Below are 10,918 nucleotides of genomic sequence, written 5' to 3'. Positions count from 1 at the left end.
TTTTCAAAAGCATTTTAAAGTTGTTACATGTAAGTATTACACATGTTATAGTAAATCCATTCCTGGGTATTTTATCTTTTTGTTGCTATTTTGTAAATCGTATTTTTTCTTACATTCTATCTTTTCCCTACATGTTGTAAGGTATATGAAAACCATTTATTTCTTCCTATTGATAATTTATTCAGTTTATCAAGATAGAAAACAAAACTGAAATAGTAAGCAAAATTAAAGGGCTCAAACAAAAAAGTTTATTTTCTTCTCACTTCACAGTCCAGGATTTGTTTACCAAGAGGGTAAGTGGTTGTACTCCACACGATCACTCAGGGATCCAGGCTGGTGGAAGTTCTGCCATCTACAACACATCATTTCCAAGGTCAGTTTGCTCCCAGTCAATGATGAGGGGTGTCAAGTTGAACTGAAGTTCAAGGCCTCAAGCTTGTGAGGTGAATGTTTCACTTATCACAACTCACATCCCTTTGTCCAGACCTTCATCACATGGTCACATCTAGCTGCAAGCTGCTAAGGGGCCTGGAAATGTGATCCATGTGCAGCCATGTCTCAGCTACAGCTCTGTTCATGTGGAAGAAGGAAGAATGGATTCTGGTAGACAGTTAGAAGCCTTTACACAGTCTGCCTCTGGTCACCAAACATTCACACATACCCTTCTTTCCACATTTAGACAAAAACTCACCTCATCCTTAGAGGGACATTTAATTTAAGTCTCATTCAGTTATGACCTCCAGCTCAAAATCCAGGCTCTTGAAGTAACGTCTAGGTATCTCTATTGGACCCACACATGGTTCCTCTTGGACCAGTGACCTATAAAATAATAAAGCCTAAATTATCTACTCCCCCCTCCAGATACACACAGATGATATACAATGGTGGAATAAGTGCAGGGTCATGGCCATAAACCCCCATTAAGCAAAGGGAAACACACAGCAGTCATTGGTCTATAATGATGATTAAATCTTACGGGTGGGAATCCTAAATAGTCCTTACCCTACCAGTGGAGTGAGTTCCTTGATTAGCCCCTCTGGCTGTCCCTGGTGTTCCCAATGGGAAGAAATTCTTTGTCTGTCACAGTGTGACTCCTGACTTTGTTTTCTGGAAGGTTCTTCCTTCTCCATTATCCACCATGGCCAATATAAGAGGAACTGAGGAGTATCTATCTCTTAGGACTGCTCTGTACAGGTTTGGCAGGCTGCCTTCTGTTCCTAAAGTTTAGGGGCTAGCAGTTTATTTTGTGACTCAGCCCCGGACATTTTCAGATAAGGCTCAAGGTTTCTTTGGCAAAACATTCCCCTCAGAATCTCACAGAGCTTCTTGTCTATTTGCTTCATGTGTCAGTAACCACAACCAAAGTCCTGTCTCAGTCTAGTTCTTCGGTCTGTTTTAGTTCTATACGTCCTTGAGTGATCCGTGCCTCTCTCTCACCTTTATGGTAGCAGTCCTGGGCGGAAAGATAGCACCCTTGACCTAATCTTTTCCTCAGGCCCCTGTCTCTTTCTTTGGCTTAACAAAAGGCTTTGGGAAAGGCTTTGAACAATGTATGAGTTCTCCATTGCTGTCCTAACAAGTTATCACAAACTTAGTGGCTTAAAAGAACACAAATTTGTCATTATTATGGTTCCGTACGTGAGTCCAACACCAGTCTCACTAAAGTACAATGCAGGTGTCAGCAGGGCTGTGCTCCTTTCTGGAGGTTTTCATGGAGAATCCATTTCCTTGCCTTTTTGAGCATCTAGAGGCTGCCTGCATCCCTTGACTCATGGCCCTTTCCTACATTTTTGAAGGCAGCAATATCACTTCTCTTTGACCCTTCCTCCCATCATCACGTCTCTCTCTCTGATCACAGCTGGGAATATTCTCTGCCTTTAAGAATTCATGTGATTAAATTGGGCCCACCAGGATAATCTCCCCATCTCAAGTCCTCAACCTGAATCACATCTGCCAAGTCCCCTTTGCCATGTAAGGTAACACATTCACAGGTCCTGGGGATTAGAATGTGGACATCATTGTTGGGGCGGGGGGTCATTATTCTGCTCACCACAGGCAACTAAAGTCTTATCTCCTACTACTTGATGTGCAAAAGCAGGTGGATTTCCCAACCTTATAAGGACCCACATATCTGGATTCATTCTATTCACTTCAATCTCTGCTTGCAATCTGGTCTCTTCTTGCCAGTGTTCATGCTTTCTTACAATATCTTGTTAAATCCAACAAGGCGTAGCCAACACTGGAAACAACTCAAATTTCCATTAACATGTGAATGGATAGACACATTATGGTATATCCATACAATAGAATACTCTATAGCAGTAAAAAGGAATGGACTACTGATAAGCTCAACGATGGATGAATCACAAAATGGTTATGCTGAATGAAAGAAGCCAGACAAATATGGAGTCCCTACTATGAGTCTAATTATATAAAATTCTAGAAAACGCAAACCAATCTACAATGATGGAAAGCTGATTAGTATTTGTCTGAGGATGGGTTGAAAGAGGGATGGATTACCAAGGAATAGGAAGAAACTTTTGGGGGTGATGGATATATTCACTGTCTTAATTGTGGTGATGTTTTCACAGGTGTATACCTATGTCAATGCACATCATATTGTATACTTTAAATATATGCTGTTTATTCAACATCAATTGTAAATACAGCAAAGCTGTAAAAAAGGGTACTAAAAGTAAATACAGAGACATACTCATGGTTATTGCTTATGTGATTTCACTAGGACGCAACCTCCATGAAGGCTGGGCTGTGTTTTGCTCAGTACTGTATCCCCAGTACCTGTGATAACACCTGGCACATGGTAGGAGTTCAATAAATCCCACACAACTTGTAGCAGGCCAAAGAATGCCCCTCCCCAGAACCTGTAACTATAATACGTTACAGAGCCCTGAGAATTATGGTTGCCTGCTCATCAGCTGACTTTAAAATAGGGAGATTATTAGGCCATGGTGGGTCCAATCTAATCACGTGAGTCCTTAAAAGTGGAAGGGGCCGAGGGAAGAGGCAGAGAAGAGTGGTTCAGAGAGATGTGACTTGAGAAGGGCGTGACCTGTAGTTGAAGACAGAGGAATGATTTTACTGCAATTCCAAGAGACAAGGAATTCAGCAGTCTCTAGGAGCTGGGAACGACCCTCAGTTTACAGCCTTCAAAAAACCGGGAATCTCAGTCCTACAGCTGCAAGGAACTGAATTCTCCCAACGACCCAAATGAGCAGGAAACGGACTCTCCCCTCGAGCCTCTAGAAAGTGGAGAGCCTCTAGAAAGTGGCGCGGCCCTGCTGACACCTCGATTTTAGCAGTGAGACCTGCGTCAGACTTCGGTCCTACAGAGCTGTGAGATGATAAATTTGTATTGTTTAAACTGCTAAGTTGGTGGTAATTTGTTACAGCAGCAACAGGAAATGAATCCACGGCTAAAAGAGGCCTGTTCTTGTTACTAGAGGAGCACGGAAGCTGCAGTGTGCTCTGCCCCCGCTGATGGGGATGGAGGGGATGGGGAGGGCTTCCCAGAGCAGGGAGGGCACCTGAAGGACATTCTCTGGGAAGGAAAGGGTGTAGGTCAGAACTTGGTGAGTGACCACACTCTTTATGATTCATAAGAACCTTCTCCCACAAAGGGACCCAGCCTCACTGTCCACCCCCTTTTCCTGTCTGCCTTAGTTCAGGCGCTAGAACAAAATAGCACAGACTGGGTGCCTTATAAACAACAGAAATTTATTTCTCACAGTTCTGGAAGCTGGAAATCCATGACCAGGGTGGAAGAGGAGGGGAGGGATCTCTCTGAAGCCTCTGTAATAAGAGCCCTAATCCCATTCATGAGGGCTCTGCCCTCATGACTGAATTACCTCCCAAAGGCCCACCTCCGGACACCACCTCCTGGGCAGAAGGTTTTCAACATATAAATTTTGGAGGGACACAGACATTCAGACGGTAGCACTGCCCCATGCTGCCCTCCCCAACGGGGCACTTTGCCACAGGCTCTGTCCTCATATCCAGGGTGGCCAGCTTGTCTGGGTTTGCCCAGGACTCTCCTGGTTTTAGCACCAGAAGTCCTGCGTCCTGGGAAACCCCTCAGTTCCAGCCACCTTTTACCATTTATCATAGAATAGTATTTACCATTTTTCATAAAACATGGTCAAAGGAATCCTGAATAATGATCTTACTGCAAAATGTTAAAAAGAGATTCCATCTAAAGTAGTTGTATGGTGTGCTGTGAAAATAGGGAAGCACACTCTGCTTTGGTGGCCCAGGGTTTCTTTCACTGGTTCGGATCCTGGGCATGGACATGGTACCACTCATCAGGCCACGCTGAGGCAGCATCCCACATGCCACAACCAGAAGAACCTACAACTAGAATATACAACTACTTACTCGGGACTTTGAGAAGAAGAAGAAGAAGAAGGGGAAAAAAAGTGTAAGATTGGCAACTGATGTTAGCTCAGGTCCCAATCTTTAAAAAAAAAAAAATACAAAGAAAAGCTAAAGAATGATGATCACAAAAATGCAGAATGATGCTTACCTCTGCAGGAGACAAGGAGTGATGTATTGGTTAAGGGCACACAGCGAGAGAGACTGGAAATGTCTGATTTCTTAGAATGCCAGATGAATGCCAAAGACTACTTTATCATCTCATTACTAATATTTTAAAACATATACACGATTGTATATACTCTTCTGAACATATATTTCACAGTTTGTAAGAGAGAGGGAGGAAAGGAAATGGAGATGGCAAGTAAAGAGTTTCACGTTACGGGGAGCAGAGAAACGGGCTGACGTGTTGGCTGAGCAAAAGTCCTTGGAAATCTTAGGTATCAAGGAGTTTTGTTTTGTTTTGTTTTTTTAACAGGAGATATTATGTTCGTATGCTCATGAGAATAAGTTAGTGAAAAGGTAAAAAATGCTGAAGTATGAGATGGAATATTTACAGGTGCATAGTCTTTGAGAAAACAGAGGGGATGGGATCTCGCCTTGTTAAGTGAAGACAGGACTGTGGCTCACCAGGTGGAAGGAAGTCAAGGTGGTTCTGCCACAACAGAACTTGCTGGAAACCTGCCCTCTGGAATTTTCCAGAAATCCACCCTCTCGGGTGCAAGAGAAAGCCCTTTCCAGCCAAGGATGCTCCAATATAAAACCTCCTGAGGGAGGTGCCTAGGAAGCTGCTGGCCGCTGTTTGTTGCTGACCACCGTGCACGGCAGAAGCTGGATGCTAGGGAAGTTTCCGGTGCTTCAGGAGCCCGTGCTGTACAAGCCAGGCGCTCCCTGCAGGAGCCTGGCAAGAAGCTCTGCAGAACCAGGAAGCAAAAAATCATTTTTTCTTGCAATGACTCTCTAGTGCCCTCTACTGACAAAGCTCAGTGAATGCTGGCAGAAGAGAAATATTTAAAGGGGTCAAGTCCATTTTGGGAGCCGAAAAGCAATAAATCCATAACCAACACAAAGGTGAATGAAGGGATCAGGCTGACAATACCCGACCCTTCCAACAAACTTACCAGCACTAAAAATGGGACAGAGATCATGTACCTCTTCATGTGAGGCAGTAAGTCCACAGCACCACCTGTGAAATATTCTCGCCTTAAAAAATTGAACCCAAATCTGACAAAGCCTCTGGATTAACTACCACTTAAAAGAAATACAGGGGCTAGAGGAACAAGTTAATTGTCAACCTACCAAAAAGGAAGCCAGTTTAAGAGGCAAAGGGTTTATTTGGGCTCAAAGAATTGCAATTTGGGGAGCACAGATTTAAGTAGAAACCCAAATAGTGCCCTGCTAGGGAGTAAAAGTCAGGGGCTTTTCCCAAGAAGGGAGGATGTTTACAAAGAGTTTTAACTGGAGTTGGAGGCAGAGAGCTATCGGTCTTGGCTAAACATTGACTGACTATTGATTCTATCTTCAGAAAGTCCACAATCCTCAGTCCTTGTGATCAGGATGTCCATTCTCCTGCTGACTTCTCAGACAATTGCTTGTAAAACAATTGCCATTTTGGCCCAGTCCAAAGTTCAAGACGGCAAAGCAGTTTCTCTGGAAAGGCAGCTCTGACTCCATTTTAAAATGGCTCCAGGGGCCAGCCCAGTGGTGCAGCGGTTAAGTTTGCACGTTCCGCTTCCCTGGCCTGGGGCTCGCCAGTTTGGATCCCGGGTGCGGACATGGCACCACTTGGCAAGCCATGCTGTGGTAGACGTCCCACATATAAAGTAAAGGAAGATGGGCACAGATGTTAGCTCAGGGCCAGTCTTCCTCAAAAAAAAAAAAAAAAAAGGCTCCACTATAGTCAATATTGACAGAAAAAAACAAACAAATCCAGAATGTAGAACATTTTACAGGATAAATGAACTGGTTTCTCCAACAAATCAATAGTATGAAAATAAAGGGAGGGTGGGTTGCTATAGATAAGAAAAGGATTAAGAGACATAGTAATAAAATGCAATGCATTGTGAAAAGATAATTTTCAAAAAGTTGAAAACACGGTCCTGTACAAAAACAAAGTGAGCAGGTATCAAAGATGTGTTAACAAGGGGACCAGTAAAAAAGAACTAGTTCAAAGAAAACGCAAAAGACTGAATATATATGGGCACTGGATGTACATCTTTTAATTTCTACTGAACAAAATTCACTTACATTGTTATTGACCGAGAATCATTTGCATCTATATCACTTTTCTATAAGTCAACATCTACCCTTAAATAGTACTCTAAATACCGCAAAATTGTAAGTCAAAGCAAAGCTAACCTAGAGAACATGGTAATTCTTTTGTGGACCTGTTGGAAAAAGCTCCAGTGTCACACAGAAGGGACACACAGTCATCATTTTATCTATGTCCAAGTTTGGATTTTTTTTCTTAATACGCTGGACCTTGGACCTTGTTTGCATCTGGATTCAGACAACTCAACTGTAAAAAGACATCTTTGAGGGGGCTGGCCCCATGGCCGAGTGGTTAAGTTCGCGCGCTCCACTGCAGGCGGCCCAGTGTTTCGTTGGTTCGAATCCTGGGCGCGGACATGGCACTGCTCATCAAGCCACGCTGAGGCAGCATCCCACATGCCACAACTAGAAGGACCCACAACGAAGAATATACAACTATGTACCGGGGGGCTTTGGGGAGAAAAAGGAAAAAAAAAAAAGACATCTTTGAGGGGCCGGCCGGTGGCGCAGCGGTTAAGTGTGCACGTTCCACTTCTCGGCAGCCTGGGGTTCGCCAGTTTGGATCCCAAGTGCAGACATGGCACCGCTTGGCACACCATGCTGTGGTAGGCCTCCCACGTATAAAAAAAATAGAGGAAGATGGGCACGGATGTTAGCTCAGGGCCAGGCTTCCTCAGCAAAAAGGAGGAGGACTGGCAGTAGTTAGCGCTAATCTTCCTCAAAAAAAAAAAAGACATCCCTGAGAAAATCAGAGAATTTGAATATGGTCTGGGTACTAAATTATATTATGAAAACATTGAATAATTATATGAATAATTTTGCTTGGTGTGATAATAGAATTTTGGTCATACAAGCAAACAAAGTCCCTGTTGGTTAGAAAAGCACATGGAAGTATCTACAGGTGCCGTGAAATATGTCTGTGATTTGCTTTAAAATACTCCAGTTAAAACAAAAAGCAGAGGGAAGGAATAGATGAACCTTAACAACATGTTGATAATCATTGAAGCCAAGTGGTTCACGATGTTTTCTGTACCTTTGTGTGGATTTGAAAATTTTCATAATGATTTTTTAAAATACGTCACAACGGTATTCCATTTCACATTCTGAGGTAACTGCACCATCACCACATAAAATTCTTAATTTTAAAGTTAAAAATTGAATTTCTCACTGTTTACTATACAATATATTTTTACTAACTTTTGAGCTAAAAGATATTTATATAAAAGTCCCTAAATTTAGAATATAAAGTATTTTAAAGGACAACCCAAGTCATATAAGAAATTGGCTCAGCCTATGGCCTTCTTTCTGTTCAAAACCCAGCAGTCAATGCTGTTAGCATTCAAAATGCCCTTTTTTCCTTTTAAAAGGGACAACTAAGCCTGTTATTTTCTAGCCTGCAGCAAGGTCTTAGCACAAAAGCAGTCAGTTCTTAGTTGCACACAATTATTTTTTTATTAGTTAAGCCTTTGCTAGAAAGCAGAAATATAGGCTTAACACTCAGTTTAGTCCATGTAAATTTTAGCTTTTCCTTTAGAGACAGCCCTTCATTCTGACCCTGATTCCAAGGCATCCTTCACAGGAAAGATTCAAACAAATTCTTTGCCTCTTTACCAAGAGGAGCTTCATATTTTTAAGTATTTTTGTTTGGAGGCCTCTTTCCAAGCTCTGGAACATTCTTAAGACCTTGAGATTTCTGAATGCCATATTTTAACTCAATAAATTTGTGCTATGCAAAGTCAGTTTTTGAGGACAGTGTTACTTCTTCCTTAGGTTAAACCAGAGCTGCTCCAGGAACATAGCTACCAACTCTTCTCACTTGATTTAAGATTCTCATTTCAAATGCAAGGAATTCTCTCCTCCCCTTTGGTCTAGTCAACACATTAGCTGTTTCAAAGGTTTTACATGTATTAACTCACTTAATCCTGTCGACGAAAATAATCCATAAGCAATCTATAAATGAAAATTTGGGTGAGTTTATTCTGAGCTTAAATCTGAGGATTATAACCCGGGAGAGTCTTTCCACAAAGGAACAGAGCACTCCAAAGAAGTGGGGGTATACAGGGTGGTCATATATCCTCAAAGAGGATGTTTCACATATGATTGAAATGTCCCTCCCACAATAGTCACAAGATTGCTCTGTCGGCACAGCGATTGATGGAAACGGCAGATAGGTCTGCTGTGTTGGTGAACACAGCCGGCTGGCAGGTCCGCTGCCTTGAGCTGGGTGGTCACAGATGAGCGCTGCAATCAGTTCCCAACCTAAGGAAAGATGCTTAATCTTTAAGGAGATGCCAACGTTGGGAGGGGGAGGGAAGTTGCACCTTTATCTCAAAATGTCTAAGCAGGTATACAATGCATGCTCAATGACCACAGTCAGGCCCTTTTGGAAAAACAAAGTCAGGCCGAATTAGGTTTATACCAAATGGCTTCCTCATATACTCCAATATATCCTATTGCTTGCCATTTCAATTTGTCAATCCTCACAACAGTTCTGTGAAGTAGATATAATTATCATTTCCGCTTTGCAGAGAAAGAACCTGTGGCACATAGAGGCTGAGCAACTTCTCAAAGTCACGCAGAAAGTGGCAGAGAAGAGAATTCAAGCCTGTGTAGAGACGCAGAGACAGGACTCCAAAGCCAAACTCCCAGCCAGCCCCTGGGCTCCAGCACGGGGCTGGAGAGTTGGAGGAAGCAACTTTGACTCTGCTCTCAGAATCTTGAGGGCCCGTGAGTCTGAGTACCAGGCAGCTACCACTGTGTGCTGCTCCAAAACTGCTCTGTCCCCATCGGGCTTGTCTGGTGGCACAGCGGTTAAGTTCACATGGTCTGTTTTGGTGGCCCGGGGTTTTTGGGTTTGGATGCAGACCTACGCACTGCTTGTCAAGCCATGCTGTGGTAGGCGTCCCACATATAAGGTAGAGGAAGATGGGCATGGATGTTAGCTTAGGGCCCGTCTTCCTCAGCAAAAAAAGAAAAAAAAAGAGGAGGATTGGCAGCAGATGTTAGCTCAGGGCTAATCTTCAAAAAAAAAAAAAACTGCTCTGACCCCAAAAGCAAGCCTTGGAGTCACCATTTCCATTACTCTTACTTGGACTGGAGAAGCTGCATCAACCAAGGTATAGTGTGATGGAAGACAGGAATGCACAACATACTGCAGACAAGCAGTGCTATAAGGTTTTAGAAAGCTTCCAGAAACGCCCAAGCAGACCTCATTCATTCAACATTCGTTTACTGAGTGACAGCCATGTACGTGGAAGACACGTGTGTCTCCACTCTCATGGGGCTTACATTGGTGGGATGGGTGGGTGGGGAGGTGGAAAATAAATACATTGGCAAAGAAATGAACAAGATGCTTTCAAATGATGACAAACACATGAAGAAAGTGAAACAGAACACTGCATTATGGGGAACTGATTTAGGCTGGGCGGTGGTGGAAGGCCTTTCTGAGAGGCCCATGGAGCACAGACACAACTGACAAGAAGCGGCCAGCCATGCAAGGGGCTAGGGCAGAGGGGCTGAAGCGCAAGGACTGAGGGAGAAGTGGCAAGAGGGAGGTCAGACAGACAAGCAGGGCAGTCACGTCAGCCCCCCAGGCCCTGCAGAGGCCTTCCAGTCTAAGTTGGCTGGGAAGATAGGGGAGAATTTTAAGCAAGGGGAAAGGGACCTCTGTGGCTGGAGGATGCCCAGAATGGTCTGTGGGTGGGGCAAGTACTTCCTAGGGACAGGGAGAGAGCAGTAGCAGCAGGAAATCATCTGTGGAGCGTTTAAACATCCCTTCTTCCACAAGACCAACTAAAAGAGCACATGGCTGGAGGGTCTAGGATGTGCTGAGACTACATCCAGAAGCCAGGCCCCCCAGAGCCGTGGCCAACAGGCGAAGCCCACACCCGTCCCGCCCAGAGGATAGAGACTTAAAGAGTTACACCGCTGGACAAAGGGAGAAAAGACGGTGAGGCGTGGGGTAGGGGACGGGGATGTCAAATAGGCGTGTATTTGTCTGAATACCCCACCCCCCACCTCCTTAAACCCTGAGTATTCACCTCAAGTTCCTCCAGTCCCTGCGGGGGGAGGAGTGGAGGCTGGGCAGGTTTTAGGGTTTAGGACCCTGAGCTCACCGGTCAATGAATTCCACCCAACAGCTGCAACCTATGCCTTTACCCCCGCCTAGGCTGGCGACCTGTGCCCCCACCTCGATCTCCTGTCCCCTCTTAGGGGCAGGGAACAGGCTGACGGGGAGAACCTCCAACGCCCTCCCCAG

At 44.2% G+C, this 10,918-nt stretch overlaps 1 long non-coding RNA gene across 1 annotated transcript; it reads right to left on the bottom strand.

Annotated features, from left to right (window-relative positions):
- Window positions 1–225: 225 nt before the first annotated feature.
- LOC138919607 (uncharacterized) lies at window positions 226–10,913 on the bottom strand. The gene is made up of 3 exons (XR_011429920.1): window positions 10,701–10,913; window positions 692–819; window positions 226–570 (listed from the first exon to the last, which is right to left on the bottom strand). It is a non-coding gene; the product is annotated as an uncharacterized lncRNA (long non-coding RNA).
- Window positions 10,914–10,918: the final 5 nt, after the last annotated feature.

The sequence above is a fragment of the Equus caballus genome, chromosome 20 (assembly GCF_041296265.1).
Source record: "Equus caballus isolate H_3958 breed thoroughbred chromosome 20, TB-T2T, whole genome shotgun sequence".
NCBI lineage: Eukaryota > Metazoa > Chordata > Mammalia > Perissodactyla > Equidae > Equus > Equus caballus.
Note: the sequence above shows the minus strand (reverse complement) of the source record. Positions and strands in the feature narration are given on the sequence as shown.